Source organism: Erythranthe guttata, chromosome 1 (genome assembly GCF_056151865.1).
Source record: "Erythranthe guttata isolate IM_541 chromosome 1, IM_541, whole genome shotgun sequence".
Classification (NCBI taxonomy): domain Eukaryota; kingdom Viridiplantae; phylum Streptophyta; class Magnoliopsida; order Lamiales; family Phrymaceae; genus Erythranthe; species Erythranthe guttata.
Window position 1 is genome coordinate 12324761 of NC_142533.1, and position 22740 is coordinate 12347500.

At 34.9% G+C, this 22740-nt stretch overlaps 1 long non-coding RNA gene across 2 annotated transcripts; it reads right to left on the bottom strand.

Moving 5' to 3' along the window:
- Positions 1 to 14205: 14205 nt before the first annotated feature.
- Positions 14206 to 22489, bottom strand: LOC148772850 (uncharacterized). Of its 2 annotated transcripts, XR_016031901.1 has the most exons (3): positions 21581 to 22446; positions 20944 to 21018; positions 14206 to 19836 (listed from the first exon to the last, which is right to left on the bottom strand). It is a non-coding gene; the product is annotated as an uncharacterized LOC148772850 (long non-coding RNA). The 2 variants fall into 2 exon arrangements; XR_016031900.1 differs by having other exon boundaries at positions 14206 to 21018; positions 21581 to 22489.
- Between the last annotated feature and the right edge of the window lie 251 nt (positions 22490 to 22740).

Sequence of the window (22740 nt, forward strand, 5' to 3'; positions counted from 1 at the left end):
AGTTGTTGAATTATTTTTGAAAACTCGATCCACTGCCTCAAAAGCAAAAGTGGAGACTTTTGAACTTTTGAAAATCGAGTTTATTAAAGTCCGTAGAGGTGAATTTATTGTTTCAATCGCCTATCTTTCAAATTTTGGCGTAATCACCTAAATTCAAGAAGAATAGCCACATATACCCATATTTCCTACCTCGAACCAAAGAGCCTAACAATTGAAAGCCACAAAGCCCCAATGATCCCAATAGCTTAATGTTCGATATTAGTAGAGTAGAATAATTTGGTGAGTATTTGGAGTCAAGCATATGCATGTAAGTATAAATTCTTTCTATCTTTAATTTGCAAATATTGGATGCTTGAAGCAATTGTATGAATTGTGGTTTTTGGTAATGGTGAGTGGCTAAGTGTTGTTGAATTTTGAGCTTGCGAATGCCTAAGAATTATCATTATAATTACAAGTTCTGAAAACGTGAAGTTGATCATTAATCTATGTGATGAGATGTAATAGTTGAGTTATTTGCTTATTGGTAGATTTTGCTTGAGGACAAGCAAAAGTTCAAGTTTGGGGGTGTGTTAAGTGTATATTTTTACACTTTATCGTATCTTTTTATTTGAGCTTTTGGTGTGTTTTAACGATAATTGGTGCTTAAAAAGTTGATTTATTGTATTTTAGGTACAAATTGAAGAATTGGAAAAGTATGGGGTCAAAACTGCAATTTTGGAGAAAATTTGGGCCAAAAGTGAAAAAATCAAAATTCTGAAGAAACAAGGCTCGGACCCCCGTCCCAGTTTTAGTGCAAATTATGGGACCCCCGTCCGAGACTCCGAAATTGCGCAGTAAAGGGATTTTAATTGCACAAGGAAACTGCCTTCTTCCCCAAGTTCTTCACCCTATATAAGACCAATCCAAGCACACAATTAAGGAGCTTTTTACGCAATTTCAAGAGCAACAAAGCAATAACGAAGACGAATAATTCGAAGACTCCAAGCAAAGATTTATCGTCTATGATTTATTTTATTTTGCGTTTTTGATTTAATCATGAGTAGCTAAATTTCTTATTTCTAGGATTTTATTTGGAACCCTATGTGGGATTTATGAACCCTTTTCTATGATTTTATGCAAGTTTTAATTCCGGATTATTTCTTCTACTTGTTTTATTAAGTTCATGAAACTGGCCACTTTATGTGCTTTTATGTTATTGTTAATCGCATGAATCGGAAGATCGGGTTAATAATTAGAACTGTGGTAGAAGAGCCTTTGTGGTATTAACATAGGAATATAGTTAGTCTCTTAGGTAGCCATTATTGAGATTTGTGCTTAATGCTGTGTTCTAGAATTAATTGCATAGGAATATAGTAATTGAATCTAGAGTATTAGAATCGTAATACACGCGGAAGCGGGTTATGATTATTTTAGCATCTCAGGTTAATAATCCGGGTTAATTGCTTGCATAATTGAAGGAATTGGGAGAATAATAATCACATAGGGGGAAGAATAAAATTCTAGGCTCGTTTACTCTGATAAGCCTTCGTGTTTAATTTGCTTTCTTGCTTTGTCGTTTTAATTTGTTTTTTATTTATTTATTTTAGTTAATTCTCTCTAAAGTCGACTGTGTAGGGTGGGCTTGATAATAATTGGTAGAATTTAGCGTCTAGGATTAGATAATTAAATATTCCCTGTGTGTTCGATATCCGGACTTAATTGTCCACTATATTACTTGTACGATACGTGCACTTGCGTGTAGGTTTTCGGCCAACAGCTGCCTAAATTACTACTAGTCTACTATTACTACTCTGTTGTTGTTTGGTGGTGTTGTCACCGACTCTTGGGATATCATACCTTCGCTTCTCCTGGTTAAGGTTTGGCAATCTATTAGTATTAATTACTCGAATGTTTTCTTCCAATATTGGAGTTGCAACTGACATGGTACTGTTTTGAAATAGTGTCACTCTTCTGCAACATAAGTAGAAGAAAAACAGTTTAAGATCCTAATTGCACAAATAAAAACCCGAATTAGAAAGAAATACACATGAAATGAATCAGCCAAAGTTGTTTTAGCACCAACATTTATTGATTGCTCATTTGAAGTCAAGTAAAAAGGCATTATTCTCATCTTTATCACTCGGAACTCCTAACTTTTTTTAAAATTTGTAATCCACCACATTAACATTTATGAAGAAAACTACGGGTAGTAATTACTCAATCACCCTCCTATAAACAAATCACGAAAAAATAAATAACGATAAAACTTATTATTTTTTTATTTTGCATTTTACATTTTCAGTTTTCCAGCTAATATTTTTTTACGTGGAAACACGGTATTTTTTATTTCTCATTTTAGTAATGGGTAAATTACGCCCACACCCCCGAGGTATGCTTAAATAATTTTAAGGTCCCTGTGGTATCAATAATTACACTCACCCCCCTAAAACGTAGTTAGAAACTCTAACAGGATAGTGCATTGGATACATTATTCCGATAGGGTTCTAATGGACTATTACTTTTAGCTAGTGGTGGATATAACATAGAGTTATGTGGAGTTATGGGGTGACAGGACTCCCCCAATATTTCTTAAATCACCCATAACTCTTTGTTGTCTCCATCATTTCCTAAAACCAATAGTCCGTTAGAACTCTATCGTAATAACTTATCCAATGCATTATCTCATTAGAGTTTATAACTACGTTTCAAGGGGGTGAGTGTAATTATTGATACCACAGGGACCTTAAAGTTATTTAAGTATACTTCAGGGGTGTGGGTGTAATTTACCCTTTAGTAATTTAGTATTATTAAAATCTTTATTTTTTTCCTTTTTTTCTACATAATATTGAAAATTATGATTTTTTTTTCGATCGTAGTCACCTATAGAAATCCGTAGAAACACGTAGTAATCGTAGTAACCCATAGTCATTTGTACTGCCGTAGTCACCTATAGACACTCGTATAAACATGTAGTAATCAATAGTAACCCACATAGTCATTTGTAATACACAATTCCAAAACCCTAACTCCCTAATTGAACCCTAGCCGACATCCAGCCATAAACACCTACGAAATTCATAGTCATCCAAAAATAAAACCCTAGATATACAACCACTGTCGCCATAGACGCCATAATAAAAACCTAGATCTGCAGAACCGTCACCATAGCCGCCACCACCTCCATATTCATCGCCTCCTGGCTCTTCCCTATCCCCATAACCTCCCGCTATCGTAACTGCGACCACCACCGCCCCTAACCGCCTCCATAACTATCTTCACCATACCCACGACCTCCATAGCCGCCGCCACTCACCATAGCCGCCTCCATAACAAACCCACCATATGCACCGCCTCCATAGCCGCCTCCATGACCACCTGCACGTTACCGCCGCTTCCATAGCAACCTCCATGACCACCCCCACCGCCGCCTACCATAACAGAGAGAGAGAGAGAGAGAGAGAGAGAGAGAGAGAGAGAGAGAGAGAGAGAGAGAGAGAGAGAGAGAGAGAGAGAGAGAGAGAGAGAGAGAGAGAGAGAGAGAGAGAGAGAGAGAGAGAGAGAGAGAGAGAGAGAGAGAGAGAGAGAGAGAGAGAGAGAGCATCAGATGGAGAGAGACATGTAGAGAGAACGAGAGAAAAAAAAACATATTTAGATTGAACATACGAGGTTATAATTAGGGTATAAGGACAAGTTAGGGATAAAAAAAATTAGGTAATGTGAAACATGTTATATTTTGAAATAGGGATGTATTTACAAAAAATAATCAAAGATTGTAATTTAGTTCTAATTAAGTTTGCTACTAAGGATCCAAGCATATTAACCCCTATTTATTATTATAATGTATAAAAGTAATTCTTTTACAAATCTAAAAATTCGAAATGAGAAAAAAATTATCATTTTTTTCTTTTTTTGTTCTAGCTTCTAAAATTCTTAACGGGGATTTTTTAGGCAACGACACCTTGAACAAAAGAATATATAGACACATGGATAATCACATTTTCCGTCCCTATATTTGCCACCTAAAATGAATAGCCCTTAAAATATCATATTTTGACACTTTTGGTTCGACCGTCAACTTTACCAATTAACATGGACATAATATTTGTCACGTCCATGTGGCAGCCATAATAAAAATTCAAGAAAATGTCAAAGAAATGAAAATATCAACAACAGATAAAAGTTATAAAAATAAATAAATTGAAAAACAAAAGCCAAAATTGGATTTTGGGGGTCAAAATTGGTGAAATTGAATAAATATATCACATTAACCTCCATTTTCATTTTTTTTTCTTCATTTTCTTCCAACCAGATTCTGGCGTTGACTTTTTTAAGTTTTTACTTTTTTTCTGAATTTATTTTCCAGCCGGCGGTCTCTGGCATAGACCATTTTTTTTATGTTCTAAACCCTTTTTTCTCTAAATTACCGTGTTAACAACACATTTATTGTCCGAGACAGTAATATTGAATGCCACAACAGTAAAGCTACGCTCTCAAACAGTAATATTACTGTCTCAAACAGTAATATTACTAATATTACGGTCGGAGACAGTAATATCACGGTCAAAGACAGCAAAATTGCAGACCAAGACAATAAATTTAATTAATACACTAAAATTACTGTCGGAGAGAGTAATATTACTTTCTCAGACAGTTAAATTACTGTCTCCGACAGTAATATTACTATCTTTGCCTGCAATATTACTGTTTGACACAGTAATATTGCAAACCAAGACAGTATTATTGAACTATTATTTGAAGAAAAAAATGGTTTTCAGAAAAAAAAAAAAAAAAAAAAAAAAAAAAAAAAAAAAAAACTCTAGAGAACAGCGGTCAACAGTAGCTGACCTGGCAAAAAGAAAATTCAGAAAAAATAAAAGTTTTCAAAAGAAAAAATATTCAACGTCGGAAACCGGCAGTCAGGCGGTCAACGACGGCTGACATGCCGGAAAAAAAAATCATTGCCGAAGACTGGTGGTCTCTGGCGTTGGCGGTCAAAATTGGAATAAGGGTCAAAATTTGTTAATTGATGAAAATTGGTTAAATTGGGGTGTAAATCATGAAATTGAAATTGAATTAGGGTTTCAAGGAATTGGTGAAATTGAATAAATATATCACATTAACCTCAATTTTCATTTTTTTTTTTTAATTTTTTTCTTCATTTTCTTCCAACCAGATCCGGCGTTGACTTTTTTAAGTTTTTACTTTTTTTTCTGAATTTATTTTCCAGCCAGTCTCCGGCATAGACAACTTTTTTTTTTTGTTCTAAACCCTTTTTCTCTAAATTACCGTGTTAACAACACCTTTATTGTCTGAGACAGTAATATTGAATGCCAAAACAGTAAAGTTACGCTTTCAAACAGTAATATTACTAATACTACGGTCGGAGACAGTAATATCACGGTCAAAGACAGCAAAATTGTAGACCAAGACGATAAATTTAAGTAATACACTAAAATTACTGTCGGAGAGAGTAATATTACTTTCTCAGACAGTTAAATTACTGTCTCCGACAATAATATTACTGTCTTGGACTGCAATATTACTATTTGACACAGTAATATTGCAGACCAAAATTAAACAGTATTATTGAACTATTATTTGAAGAAAAAAAATGGTTTTCAAAAAAAAAAAAAAAAAAAAAAACTCTGGAGAACGACGGTTCAACAATAGCTGACTTGGCAAAAAGAAAATTCAGAAAAAAAATAAAAGTTTTCAAATGATAAAAAAATTCAACGCCGGAGACCGGCAATCAGGCGGTCAACGACGGCTGACATGCCGGAAACAAAAAATTCATTGCCGAAGATCGGCGGTCTCTGGCGTTGGCGGTTAAAATTGGAATAAGGGTCAAAATTTGTTAATTGATGAAAATTGGCTAAATTGGGGTGTAAATCATGAAACTGAAATTGAATTAGGGTTTCAAGGAGTTGGGGGTAATTTTGGTATAAATAAAATAGTTTTCCTTATTTGGAAATAAGTTTGAATGAGGTGAATTTATTTACAAAACAAAAAAGGTGGATGTCCATTTTTTGGGTTAAATATACTTTGCACCCCTGAAGTATAGCCTGCATAACACTTACCCCCAATATATCATTTGTAACACTTACCCCCTCAACATCAATTATTTTATATTTTAGTATTTTAAAATTTACAAACTAATAAACATAACAATCGAATAATTATTGGACCATAAAAGATTGAGAAGTAACTAAAATAAATTATTGGGAACAAAAATAAAAATTAATATATGTTGTATAATAATGAATGAAAATATAATTTATGAAATTAATGAACTAAAATATATTTGAATACTTAAGATTACTATTAGTTATGTATTGATATCGTAAAATTTATCGATATGAAATTATTTGATTACTTGTTCCAGTAATATTTAGGTGTTATTTTTTAAATATGTACCCAACACAAGATAATATTTTTAAAATTTTAAATATTGCATTTTTCAATAGATATTTTTATTTGTATAATTTAATTATTGTTTTAGTTATTTCTTTAAATAAAAGAGAAAATTTTAAAGTATTAGGATCTAAAATACAAATTAAATTGAGCTTGAGGGGGTAAGTGTTGCAAATGATACTTTAGGGGGTAAGTGTTACAGATGGTATACTTTAGGGGTGTAAACTCATATATTTAACCTCAATTTTTTTTAATTAAGTGCTCTTATCATGTACCTATTTGTCATTTACCCTTCTTTTATTCTTGATGTTATAACAATTTCCTTCGTATTCAAGACCTGATTTTTATGAACCGTAGAATTGCGATGTCTCTTCCTTCCCCAGACCTTGACATAAACCTTTAGAGGATGTTTGTTTGATAATTTGATCCAGAAATTCTCATTTTTTCTTATCAAATTTATATTGAAAATACACTGTTCATATTTATTTCAATTTTCAAACTTACTAAAACCTACTACTAACCTATATTTTTAGGAATTATTTGACAAAACCCCTTGGTTATACATGTGCACTTACAATGAGTCCAAAATAAATTTTATATTTTAAGATAAATTCAAAAAAAATTTAACTAATAAAAATTAATTAATTAATTTTCACTATTATACCCTTATACTAATTTATGTTTAGCCCTAAACTTCTGCAGACTTGTAGCCATTATTTCTCCCGTCCCCACCCAATCTAACAACAACCACCACTGGACTCCTGCCAATTCATTTCGCCGTCATCTCTCTCTAGCATCCCCACCGCCCCTCACCCACCCAATCCAACAACAATAACAACCACCGTCCGCCGCACTACCACAAATCAATTGCTTCTTTCTTTTCAAGATCCGTCGCTACGTAGGAAGCGTTTGCGGATCATATCCAAGTCGAGAAAATTTGTTGGCTGAGAAGGAAGAGGCAGTCGAGATGTAAAGGTGATGTGAAAAAACTCGGAGGCTTTCAACTTTCAATAAAAACAAAATTCGATAATTAGAAATTAAATCTCTATTGTATGTTCCTACTGTTTTTTTTTTCTACAGAGTGATTTTCATGAGTTTATACAAAGTAATTTTCATGTTTATATAGAGTGGTTTTCATATTTTTAAAGTTGTTTATACATAGTGGTTTTCATTGTTCTTTCCTCATTTATTTTTCGTTCCAACAGATTTATGCAATATTAGTAGATTGGAAAGAATTTGTTTACGAAAGCTTCCTATAGTTTGTTCCCACCAACCACACAGTGTGACACCCATGTTTGCTTTTGGAAATTGATTTTTATTTGCTAATTAATGTTTTTCTTGTTCAGATTGATTTAGTGACCCTCGTCAACCTTTTAGTGGTGGTGTACTGGTCTTGCACCTTTTTTCTAGACATAGTAGTGGTTTACGCTTCAAATAGTAGACTTTCGAACAGTGGATTTATGAATAGTGAATTTAAGTTTTTTTTGTTTGTTATTTTTTGAGTTGTGTTAGTAGGGGATTACGTATGTTTTTAGTTGATTTCGATAAGATTGTTGTGGATTATGTTAATATTAAAGTGGATTACGTTAATTTTACAGTGAATTTTACGGTAATTTTACAGTAATTTTCGATAAATTTGTAGTAGTTTCCGTATATAGTGGATTTTAATTTTCGTAACCCTGCTGGAAAGAATAAAAAAATTGAAATAAGAAAGCAAAAAAAATGAAATTGGGCATTAAAAACCATATTTTTTAAGGGGCTATTTGATAAAACCCCTCAACAAAATTTCCTATTATAATAAATCCAAATTTTTATTCGAAATTTGACATAAACGCAATAAACTCAAAGTACCTAGAATACCCTAACTTACGAATACTAAAACCGATTAGAAACATGCGAGATTTCAAATCTGACCATATCGAAAATTCATAGAAATCTCTTCCACAATTAATGCCAAAAAATATGGCTCCCACTATACCCGCCACTGGGCACCAATGGCGTTCGTGCTTTTATGAAAAAATATGCAATTTAAATAATTTTTCTTCTATAAATTAGGCACTAAAACGTAAATTTTTAATCTACAAATAATTTTCAATCTACAACTGATTAAGCGTGACTTTCAGAGACCATTTTTGTTTAGACCGTGGATTTTAATAAGGGTAAATTGCATTTAATCCCATGTGGTTTCACCGTTTGACACTTTACCCCTTCTGATATCGATTTGGGCACTTAATCCCTCTGGGGTTGTCAAATTGTAGCGGCCGTCTAAAAATCCGTTAAAGTTAACGGTGAGTGCATCTCACTCGCCCAAAATTGAAGTTGTTGAAGATTTTCCAAGGCTATTTTTTTAAAATACCCATGTTATCCTTTTATCTTGCCTTTAATAAAAATTGTTACACCAATCTTTCATTTTCCTCTTATTAAAATTATGTTTTAAATTTATATAACATTTTTTTTATTCTAAAATTAATTATTTTTCAAAATTACATATCTGACTTTATAATTATTTTATATTTTTATTCAATAATCATATGGTCATTAAGCCTTTTACTTTTAAATAAAAAATATGCCTGTATATAAATTATAAAACATAAATTAAAAATTACAGAAGAAAATTAAAACAAGGACTTGTTGAGGGCTGAAGGATTTATCCACCCAAATCTAATAGCAAAAAAAAAAAAAAAACGATAAAAATCGAAGAAAGAAAAAAAACAGGGCCGAAGAAATGTGGATGTAGAAGATGAGGGTTGTGGATATTGAAACATCCACCCGCCACCGACCACCACCAATAGCCCACCATCAAACCGCCGCCGACCACCACCAATAGTCCACCATCAAAACACCACCGACCACCACCAATAGCCCACCATCAAGCCGCCGCCGACCACCATCAAAACGCCGCCGACCACCACCAATAGCCCACCATCAAGCCGCCGCCGACCACCACCAAGAGCCCACCATCAAAAAACCGCCGACCACCACCACTAGCCCACCATCAAAACGCCGCCGTTTCAATTTTCACTATCAAAATACTATTCAACCACTTCACAAAGACATCAAAAATTCACAGAAACGACAAGGGGGTGAACCACCACGAAGAAAAACCGAAAGTTGCAGAGATGTAGCTGAAGAAGAAAAAAATTGCGAGCAATGGGTTTTGAGGTGAAAATCTGGGCTGCTTTCTTTATTTTTGATCGGGTTTTCTGATTTTTTTTGGAAGTGTTTATGAATATTTTGGAGGATTTTTTGATTTTTTTCCCCTATTCTTCTTTTCTTGAAGATGCTGTAATAATTTAGACCGATTTGATGGTGAGGGAAAGAAGATATTAGGGAAATAAGAAGTTATGAAAATTGTAGTTTACTCCTATAAAATTTGTGTTATTTATAATTAAATCTTTTTGAATTATATTTATTTATTAAAATAAAATACAAGAGTTTTAGTTCACAGTTTGGACCAACAAATAGTATATAAAAAGGGCATTTCAGACATTTAGTATTTTCTGTTACTTTATTAGACGGCCGCTACAATGTGACCAACCCAGAGGGTTAAATGTCCAAATCGATATCAGAGGGGGGTAAATTGTCAAACGGTGAAACCACAGGGGTTAAATGCAATTTACCCTTTTAATAACTATGGCTAATTCAAATTCCACTAGAAATGAAACAAAGCATGTTCTAAAAATGTGATGGTTTGACTAATTGTTATATACAAATTTTGCAGTGTGTAGTAGGTTGTATGCCTTATAATTTGATCAGCTTATTCACCACTTTTGTTTTTTTAATATTAAAATTAATGACTTTCATAATAATATTGGTGAATATTAAAACCACTCTATATAAAATTACTATCTACAAAGGATTGCGAAAACCACTCTGTATAAACTCATTATGTACAAAGAGTTGCGAAAACCACTCTATGTAAGACATTCAAACAATACAATCAAAGAGGTTTGAAACCACTCTCTATAAGAACATGTTTAAAGAAAAAATATTGCAAATCCTGCAACAATAACAAACATGTTCTTGTACCAAATAACTTAGTTATCAAATATATGGAAATATGTTACTTGCAATCGCAAATACAACCAAGAGTTGTGAAAACCACTCTGTAGAATCTGAACGCCGACCTCGCTATTCATAACTCAATATCATGGGACGCTTTTTATGAAATTAAATTTCCCACCTCCACGAACCGATATGTCTACAATTAAGGAGAGAGACTTGTGGTCTGACATCATTCAAAATATGATTAGGTGATTGATTAATTATAAAAAAGATATTACATAATTACATATTTTCAACGGTAAGATATGCTAAATTGAATTAAGGGTATGATAGTGAATCCTAATATATTTTTATTAATTAAATACGTTTTAGATTTTGCTTAAAACCTGGATATTTATTTGGGCCTATTGTACCACCACCTCTCTACGGAGGGGCTTTCAACAAATTTTCTCATTTTCTACACCTGGTGGAAAAAAATAAAAAACTAAATAAAAAATGAAATAAAATAAAGATACATTTTGTTTTAAAATTGAAATGAAAAAAAATCATATTTTTTGGAAAAAGAAAAAGAATAAAAAAAATGAAATGACGTGAGATTTGCGAGGAGTTATTTTCGAGAGAGAGTATAATAGGGGCATTTGGGATAATTTGAGTCAAATGTGTCAAACATCAATTAATAAATGAATTTTTTTATCATTAAGTAAAACTTCAATGAGATGAATTTGTCAAATAGCCCATATATTTTATTCTACCAACTCATTTCTCTATCATTCTATTCATCTATCCTCATTATCATTAATATTCACACTCTCTCTTATCTCATGTCTCTCTCCTCATTAATATCTCAACGCTCTCTTCTAATAATAATAATAATAATAATAATAATAATAATAATAATAATAATAATAATAATAATATTCAATTATACGTATTCTACTTTTGCACGTACTTTTGTAGAGTAAATTCACCACAACCAAACATATTATCATTTTCCAATACAAAACCAATACATCTACTTTGGGGCATTTTTTTTTTTACAATATTTTGGATTTTTGTTTTTTGAGAATTGGGGAGTTTTCCGGATAAATTTCATAAATGCAATAAAGCATGATTTTAAATGACGCGCTTTGGGGATCGTTGGATTGAGCTACGATCAACGGCCAGCTCTCCAATTTCCTCTTAATCTGACGGTCCGAGATTGATCTGGACGATCGGACGGCCCTTAAAAGACGTCATTCAAAACGAAGCCCTTTGACCCGCCACACTCGATTACAGCGTCATTCACATGTACGCCTTTTAGCAGCCGTTGGATTGTGTTTATATCAACGGCTGGATTTGAGCTGAGGTTTTTTAAATTTACTTAATTCTTTTTATTGTTAAATTGTAATACTTAATTGAATTTTACTTTTAAATTAATTATATGTTGTATTTTAAAAAAATTCCTTGATTTATTTATGCAATTTATTTTATAATTCACTATAAAATAATACAAAGTTAATTAATTATAACCTAACAAAAATTAAGAAATAAAGAACTCTTTTATCAATTGTATTACTTTTTTTTTGAAATTAACAGTTTTTTTGCATAAATTATAAATAAAGAACTATTTTGTCAATTATATATATATATATATATATATATATATATATATATATATATATATATATATATAGATTTAAATTTATATTTTATTAAATAAAAATAAAATGCCTAATTATTCGGAAATATTTTTTGTCTCTAAATCCTTTAGTTTATTTAATTTGTTTTTTTATTGAATAACTAAAATACTTAAAAGTTTTAATAAATAACCAACATAAACTACAATAATAATATCACTAATGACGGTGACCTCCGGTGCCACATCTCGGGGGCCTTCTAGTCCTGTGGCCTCTACCAACTTGTTCATCCTCATCATTTTTATTATCACTCGAAGAATTTGCGGATTGAGAATAAGGAATATGTGTCATCTGACGATCTACCGGTCGCGATGTAGACGAAAACTGATGCGTAGACCCCAAATGAACTGGGTCTTCCGAATTCATATTTGGATTATAGTAAGGGTATGGGGTGTACGGATCTGCATCAACGAAATTATAATTATACTCACAGTTGTAGATCGTATTAAAAATAAAATCAAAGTTACTAAACATACCGGATGGATGCCCGTGTGATCTAGGATCTGTATAATTATCGAATGCCGGATAATATGCACGAGAAGAAGTTCCTGCCTCGCCAGCGTACATATGAGTCTTTGACTGATGCATTTGAGACAGTGGTATCTGAGTCTGAGTCTGAGGGTGAGTCTGAGTATAAGGCATCTCAGATTGAGGCCTATCTGAAGGTCCGTGTCGAGACTCTAAGACATTAAGACATGTTCTGAGAGTCGGTAAATGTAGCGCCCCGCCCCGAGTAGCAGGCACCTCGTGGCGGAACACCACTCAACATGCAGTACATTCCATGACCCCAAATATGCTCCTCCAAATTGCAGTAATCAAAACATTAAACCCCAATATCTATACCATCTTGTTTACAAAAGGGGATTCTATTACAAGTCGACTTCGACACTAATTACTCAATTACAAAATTCTCGATCAAAGGATTCCTATACGGAACATAAATAGAGATACCTCTCGACGAGACTAATCGGAGGCATACACGAGCTTTAACTCTTAGTACGAAAATTTAGGTCTAAGTCTTTCTTTTACCTGCGCATTAATATCAGAAAGGAGAAACGAATAAGTCCGAATGACTTAGTGAAAAACATATGATCCATGAGTATGATGAGAATCAACAGAACAGAACATATAACGAGAGACTTTACAAGAATTTCATTAACAGAAGTGTAACATGAAGTGTAACATGTACAAGAGTGTAACATGTACGGCTTGAGTTCAATATTTGGTGGGGTCTCCAACCTTGTAACTCCCAACAAATAAAATCATATCACATCCTTATCCCTCCAATCCGTCCCGAGTGGCCACTCGGTCGGAAACAGGCAGGAGGCACGACCGGAACGTGCCGATCCGGCTCAGGAACGTTTAACTCCAAACGAACGTGAGTCCGAACCATCAGGAGGTACCATTCGGGAGACCAGTCATTGTCAGCCCAATACTGCCCGATCGTCTTGCCGAAATGGTCCTAGGGCCCAGCTCCCCCAAGAGCGTCCTCAAGGGTGGGGACAGTAGGTTCAAGAATCAATATCATTCCTTTTAGGAATATCAAGTCATTCATTTCAAGAATCAAGTCAATCATTCACAAGATAAGTCACGATCATGATAATTGAATATCAAGTCTCAGGATAATGAACATGTTCAGATTTCAATTCAAGCCAATGAAGAATTGTCGTGAATATGGAATTCAAGAATTCAAGAAGAACAATAAATTCCATGTCAGGTTCCAAGAACGAGTATATCAAGATCTCAATGAATTCAATAAACATGAGATTCAAGTTCGAGCCAACAAAATATTTATTCTCGGAAAGCATTCAATCGGAAAGCATTCAAGACAAGATTTTGAGAATAAATATTATTCAATATCGATTCAAGGAAAATGTTCAGGCCAGGGAATCAAGTATAGGAATTAGCCGTGAACATAGCAACCAAGAGAATTGACAAGTTCAAGATTTCAAGAACAAGATCAAGGTTCCAAGTTCGAGCCAAGGAAACGAATATGCTCGCAGAATATTAAGGATCATATTCCAAGAAAAATATAATCAATGCATCAAAGGATTCAAGATGGAGAATATATTTGGTTCAAACAAAGGAGATATTAAGCGCAGGAAAGAAATCGGATAAGGGGTCATAGTTTCTCACCTGGAGTCCAATGCTAGTTCTATAGGTGCATCTTTAAGCTTAAACCTTGAGTGAGAGCTTTACTACGCTCAACACCTAAGCAAATATAAGAACTAAATAAGATTCCGAACAGTAATATAGCCATATTACCATCCACTATATGACATAGTCAATTTCTTAAACATATACTAAGAATTGCTTCTCGCGGCAATTTATTCAAATAATCATTGCGATCGTCGTACTTATCCGAATGACCTAAATGATATATAAAGTTAAAGATAACATCTGTATCTACAATTTTACTAAAGACCTTAATCCCAAATTAACAACATAACCCGTCAATAACAACCCCGAAAGATGAACACATAAACCTGCCAGATTTTCGGATAATTTCGATTGCTGTCACAGTCCGTTTTAAAAATCATAACAAATTGTACGGTTATCCAAATTGTCCAAATAATACATCAAATGAAACCTGGAAGTTTAATCTACAAGTTTCATGAAGGCACATAGCCCAAATTCTGACCCGAACATATCGAAAACAGTCCCGCAAGAAGGTACTCAAAACTGCCCTGTTTCCGGCAGATTACTGTCATCGGATTCCGACCTCTAAAACACGTATATTAAATACTCTAATTCGATACAATTGAACACTTACTTATAGTTTACGATGTCCTCTACGAGTTTCCTGAAGGAACTGATTCGAAATTCGCATTCGAAACCCTTTGATTTCGGCTCCGAAAACAGGTGCGGCAGCAGGTTTTGCTTCCCCAAAATCGCAGCGAGCAGGCTGACTTCTCAGCAAACTCCGGGGACCGCCGCCCGTGCAAACCATCAAGAACCACGACCAATAGAGAGCCAAACTCATTAGCTTTCTAACGATGGATCTTGATCAACGAGGTTCAATCTCAAGGCCTCTAAACAATTATTTCTTTGAAGGCCTAACTGCTGAAATTCGAATTATAAGTGACAACTTGTCTTCTTCGCCGGATTCCGGCTGCTGGAAATAGAACACCATCTCAGCCCCGTATCTTTCAACCATGTTGCTATTTTAAGATTTCTAGATTTACTAATTTAAAAATCAGAAGAACAAAGGTTCTAAAGGGGTGCTCGGCCGTGAGTTTTCATGGAGAAAGGAAGATACCATGAATATTGCTATTGCTAGAACTGTTAAATGAACTAGATAAAGATTGGTTAATTAAGAAAAGAGAGAGTGAAGAGATGAAGATGGAGAGAGAGAGAGAGGCGGTGAGAAGGTGAGAGAAGAAGAAGAAACGTGGCTGCCAAAGGAGTATTGTGAATTGACGATATACACGTCAATTCCTATCTCAACAATAAATTATGAAAATTGGCTATAAGGCCAAATTGTTTTCTTAATTACCAAATAGATGCCATAACTTTAGATAATTGCAATTCTACACTTCCCATCAAATTCGAGATATATTATAATTCCATATCGACACATATCAACTAAATAAATTCTATTATCCCCACACTTAAACAACTTACATATTTACGGGGTGTTACACTCTTCCCTCCTTAATAGAATCTGGTCCCCAGATTCTCAACTATTATTCAAACATGGAAATACGATTTCCTAAAATTCTTTTCGTGCTCATCGGTCGCTTCTTCAACGTGGTGGTTTCTCCATAACACTTTCAAATCTTGTGATTGAAGAATTCATTATCATGATAGATATCACTTGAGCGTATAATCTCTAGCAAGTAATGAAAGTTGGTGCCGACAATAGGAACCGATTTCTATTCATGTGATTATTTATCTTCAAGCCATGTCGCTTCAATGAATAATGTCCGAAATCGATCAAAATGGTGTTAGCTTAGTCGGTATACCTAAAACATATCATAAATTGTATCCTTAACGATCTATATGTTCCAAACTTGGTATTGACTTACGTAACGAGTCAAACTACTATCGTAATGAATTCGAAATTACTTATTCAATTCAAATCTGAGGTAGTACTAGGAAGTACTTCTTGTGGAACCTTAATATCCGCGGCACCATTAGCAATACCGTACAATTCATCGGTCTCATACTCGATGTAGCCTTACTGTTGAGCAAAATGCTAAATATTTCTAACGTTATAGAAGTTGCAGGCCGAGATACAGTTCGTCAACCAATTAATGGGAATTGTGAGGTACATCAACTATGAGGAAACAATCGAGTTAGGGTTGTAGCTAGAGTGCTACAAATGGTCTGATGAGAGGAATGAAAGGGATTAATAAGGGGTCTTATATCGTTCGAATCATTAAATCTCTCCCTAGTTATCCGTGTCACATTCTTCAAGAGAACGTGTTTCTTCTCATCCGTTTCGCTCGAACCTTCGTGGTAATTAGAATTATATATCTAGCTCCACATATGTATAACTCTTTTGAAAATCACTTGTAGACTTTGATCTTTATTCGATAAGTCGAACTTAACCAGCAGCATTCACTATGATCTCCAATCACCACCCCTTCTGTTTGCTATCGTTGGTTATTCGCCGCTCATCTAGTCTGGAATTGCAAGCTTGATTGACACTTTATTCCATGAACACTGCGAAAATGTTTGTATTCCAGCTTGATAGATTCCCAATCATCACGATAATATGCGCTATACATTCTCAATGTAACTTCAATTTGTCCAGTCACCCACTTAAATGATAAGTTAGTTTTGAGAACGTTTCTCGTACCGAGCTGAAATTTTGTCCCATATTGCAGATAGTTGCTTCCATAACAACGAGATGACTTATAACCTATATCGAGATAATGTGAGTTAACTACAAGAGATAGATTTCGGATCTAAATTATCTTCAGGACACAAAGAGGCAACTACTTTCCCGGTCCACAAAAATTCTCTTCTCATTGGTCTACATAAAGTGGAATTGAATGCACCATAATTATAATCAAAGAGGACGGCGAAGCCTGATTTACTTATGGTATCAACATTGGACACTAGAAGAACTTGATTATAGATGGCGTTCGCAAAGAAAAGGTTTTCAAATAGTAGATCGACCAGGCAACGGTTGATGGAAGAGAGCTTTACTTCTAAAATCAAGAGTAATCGAAAATGGCAACGGTTGATACAATCTTCCCGTGGTTTCGCAACCGCATGCCTAATAAATACTTATCGTAGAGAAGTCATGACTCAGAATATCCGACAGTTGAGTAGCCTTAATTCATTCAATTCACTACCATTTCAAGATAGGTCAACTAGTCTAATGTCATTCTTCGATACTAAGTACGCTCTAATCACGTCCGAAACAGTATACACACTATGTCTAGTAATGTCCATGGTGAATTACTTCAACCAAACGACATGACGGGCAAAACTTATTTATAGCAAGTTGAACATGCAAGCCGAATTCTTGCAGTTGTCGTTCCCATCTTACAAAGAAAAGTGCAATCATCTACGGTGTTATTGACAAAGGTGTTCTACTTTAAACTTCTTCTCCACATAGCACTTAGCTCTTCATATTAACCGAATAGAATTGCAAAAACTGATAATCTAATGTCAAGATATAGCCGAGTTATCGGATACTAGGGACTCTAGAGGTGGCTCATGCAAGATTAAGAAGTGGCTCCCGCTGTGTAGCACTTTGTCCCGCAGGTTCAAGAGGTGGCTCCCACACCGTAGCACTTTGCCCTGCATAGCACTTAGCTCCCTGTACCCTGACGATTAGAATCAAGAATTCAAGTGCTCAAGATACCTTAAGAGTCAACAAACTCTATACAATTTCTAAGTCGTGATAACTACATAACCATTTTCCGTCGAGTAAGATAATCGTCGAAACTATTCCAGGTCGAATCCATAAGATAATATAACAATAGATGCATACAACCGTAGTCATATTACACGACATTGCCCAAACAAGGTCCATACTTTTACCCTGAATTAACAATAATCATGGCCTATGAGTGAGAGGGAACAACAGGAAGCGATATGAAGAAGTCGAATCACAAGGTTTCAAAGGGATAAGAAAACTCACACAATAGGCTATCCAAATCAAGAAGTATTAAATGAGATGAGGAATCTCAAAAAGAACATAACAAGAATATGGAAGCATTCAAACAAGATCAAACACCTCACTCATGATCAATAATGGGAAGGAAGTAAGATAGTCAAGCAATATTGTATACAAGAATCAGATACCTGAGAAAGTAGGTAACCGAGATGCCGAAGTATAGAAATGAGATAAGGAGTTTTGAAATGGGATATGGGATTATCATTGTGATCAATAATAACAATGGAGCAAACACATGTACAAGAATTGAATTTTGAGGCCAAAAGAACAAGAACCTCAAAAATAGGTAGAAAGATTGACCCGACATTAGAATAATAACAATGGTATAGCCAAATGAAACGAGAATAGGGACCTCAAAGGTATGTGACCAAAATCACGAGAATTTCAAGGAAATTGGAACACTGAAAATTGAGTAGTATAGATTGAGTAAAGCAATATTCGAGGAAATAAAAGTCTCGACAAATAGATTAGCCGAAACTATAGTGTTCAAAGAGATACAAAAACTCACAATCAGGTAGATGAAAGCAGATGGTAATAGAATAAAGTAAGAAGCCTCAGAAGAACATGACCAAAGTCATGACGTATTCAAAATAATTGGATCACTAAAGATGGAGTGAACTCGATAAGAAGTCTCGGCAAATAGATAAGCCAAAACCATAGAATATTTAAAAAAGAAAGAAGATGGAGATGGTAGCACATAAGGTAAGGGCTTCAAAACAAGAGATAATCCAAACCATGCGGAATTTGAAGGGGGTACGAAACCTCATAAAATTGGTAACTAAGACTATGAGGTATTAAAATGAGATAAGAGAATCAATTACGATCAACAAATGAAATTAGACAATATAGGCCAACGAATCAAAATTGAATTCATTGGAATGATAAGGAGTGAACAAAAGAACTCCCGAATATTTGGTTCACCGTAATTCAATATTCAAACTGAGATAATATGGTTTCGATAAGGAAGTCAAGTTATGAAGTAAAATGGAATGGGACGTCTACAAGAAAAGGTGTTACCAAATTCAAGTGAGACTAGAAACCTCACTCGTGATCAACATTGGAGAATTGGGAGAATTGGAAGCCAATTGAAGTAACCAAATAGATAAGCCGTCTCAGGTTGTGTATGATAGATATTTCTACGGGTTATTCCTCACTATCTACACGCTAAAGAATTATCTCAATGCCTCTATGACTCGAAAACTGCCAATCACAATTTAGCCCAAGATTCAATTCATAGCTCTACAATTCTCAAAGATCCCTTTCCATTACCGCCCGGGCATCCAACCCAAAGCCAACCCAAAGCTCTGATACCACCTGTAGCGCCCCGCCCCGAGTAGCAGGCACCTCGTGGCGGAACACCACTCAACATGCAGTACATTCAATGACCCCAAATATGCTCCTCCAAATTGCAGTAATCAAAACATTAAACCCCAATATCTATACCATCTTGTTTACAAAAGGGGATTCTATTACAAGTCGACTTCGACACTAATTACTCAATTACAAAATTCTCGATCAAAGGATTCCTATACGGAACATAAATAGAGATACCTCTCGACGAGACTAATCGGAGGCATACACGAGCTTTAACTCTTAGTACGAAAATTTAGGTCTAAGTCTTTCTTTTACCTGCGCATTAATATCAGAAAGGAGAAACGAATAAGTCCGAATGACTTAGTGAAAAACATATGATCCATGAGTATGATGAGAATCAACAGAACAGAACATATAACGAGAGACTTTACAAGAATTTCATTAACAGAAGTGTAACATGAAGTGTAACATGTACAAGAGTGTAACATGTACGGCTTGAGTTCAATATTTGGTGGGGTCTCCAACCTTGTAACTCCCAACAAATAAAATCATATCACATCCTTATCCCTCCAATCCGTCCCGAGTGGCCACTCGGTCGGAAACAGGCAGGAGGCACGACCGGAACGTGCCGATCCGGCTCAGGAACGTTTAACTCCAAACGAACGTGAGTCCGAACCATCAGGAGGTACCATTCGGGAGACCAGTCATTGTCAGCCCAATACTGCCCGATCGTCTTGCCGAAATGGTCCTAGGGCCCAGCTCCCCCAAGAGCGTCCTCAAGGGTGGGGACAGTAGGTTCAAGAATCAATATCATTCCTTTTAGGAATATCAAGTCATTCATTTCAAGAATCAAGTCAATCATTCACAAGATAAGTCACGATCATGATAATTGAATATCAAGTCTCAGGATAATGAACATGTTCAGATTTCAATTCAAGCCAATGAAGAATTGTCGTGAATATGGAATTCAAGAATTCAAGAAGAACAATAAATTCCATGTCAGGTTCCAAGAACGAGTATATCAAGATCTCAATGAATTCAATAAACATGAGATTCAAGTTCGAGCCAACAAAATATTTATTCTCGGAAAGCATTCAATCGGAAAGCATTCAAGACAAGATTTTGAGAATAAATATTATTCAATATCGATTCAAGGAAAATGTTCAGGCCAGGGAATCAAGTATAGGAATTAGCCGTGAACATAGCAACCAAGAGAATTGACAAGTTCAAGATTTCAAGAACAAGATCAAGGTTCCAAGTTCGAGCCAAGGAAACGAATATGCTCGCAGAATATTAAGGATCATATTCCAAGAAAAATATAATCAATGCATCAAAGGATTCAAGATGGAGAATATATTTGGTTCAAACAAAGGAGATATTAAGCGCAGGAAAGAAATCGGATAAGGGGTCATAGTTTCTCACCTGGAGTCCAATGCTAGTTCTATAGGTGCATCTTTAAGCTTAAACCTTGAGTGAGAGCTTTACTACGCTCAACACCTAAGCAAATATAAGAACTAAATAAGATTCCGAACAGTAATATAGCCATATTACCATCCACTATATGACATAGTCAATTTCTTAAACATATACTAAGAATTGCTTCTCGCGGCAATTTATTCAAATAATCATTGCGATCGTCGTACTTATCCGAATGACCTAAATGATATATAAAGTTAAAGATAACATCTGTATCTACAATTTTACTAAAGACCTTAATCCCAAATTAACAACATAACCCGTCAATAACAACCCCGAAAGATGAACACATAAACCTGCCAGATTTTCGGATAATTTCGATTGCTGTCACAGTCCGTTTTAAAAATCATAACAAATTGTACGGTTATCCAAATTGTCCAAATAATACATCAAATGAAACCTGGAAGTTTAATCTACAAGTTTCATGAAGGCACATAGCCCAAATTCTGACCCGAACATATCGAAAACAGTCCCGCAAGAAGGTACTCAAAACTGCCCTGTTTCCGGCAGATTACTGTCATCGGATTCCGACCTCTAAAACACGTATATTAAATACTCTAATTCGATACAATTGAACACTTACTTATAGTTTACGATGTCCTCTACGAGTTTCCTGAAGGAACTGATTCGAAATTCGCATTCGAAACCCTTTGATTTCGGCTCCGAAAACAGGTGCGGCAGCAGGTTTTGCTTCCCCAAAATCGCAGCGAGCAGGCTGACTTCTCAGCAAACTCCGGGGACCGCCGCCCGTGCAAACCATCAAGAACCACGACCAATAGAGAGCCAAACTCATTAGCTTTCTAACGATGGATCTTGATCAACGAGGTTCAATCTCAAGGCCTCTAAACAATTATTTCTTTGAAGGCCTAACTGCTGAAATTCGAATTATAAGTGACAACTTGTCTTCTTCGCCGGATTCCGGCTGCTGGAAATAGAACACCATCTCAGCCCCGTATCTTTCAACCATGTTGCTATTTTAAGATTTCTAGATTTACTAATTTAAAAATCAGAAGAACAAAGGTTCTAAAGGGGTGCTCGGCCGTGAGTTTTCATGGAGAAAGGAAGATACCATGAATATTGCTATTGCTAGAACTGTTAAATGAACTAGATAAAGATTGGTTAATTAAGAAAAGAGAGAGTGAAGAGATGAAGATGGAGAGAGAGAGAGAGGCGGTGAGAAGGTGAGAGAAGAAGAAGAAACGTGGCTGCCAAAGGAGTATTGTGAATTGACGATATACACGTCAATTCCTATCTCAACAATAAATTATGAAAATTGGCTATAAGGCCAAATTGTTTTCTTAATTACCAAATAGATGCCATAACTTTAGATAATTGCAATTCTACACTTCCCATCAAATTCGAGATATATTATAATTCCATATCGACACATATCAACTAAATAAATTCTATTATCCCCACACTTAAACAACTTACATATTTACGGGGTGTTACAGTAAATACGAACGATAGCCATCCCGGGGCGTGTCTCCGCCATTAACAGAAACAATCAACGATCGAAGATGCTGAATCTGAAATAAGTAATAAGAAATATTTTATTTTTAGAAGACATACATTAATAAAAACTATATAATACACAAAATTTTATAAAAAAATAAATTTGAATACGTACCACTGTATCCATTGAAATCTGACCTTCAACCTGAAATCCTGTACGATCAGATGGGGTAATTGGTGATATAAACGACGTGTGTGCAGTTCATACCACTCAAAATAACCATCTTC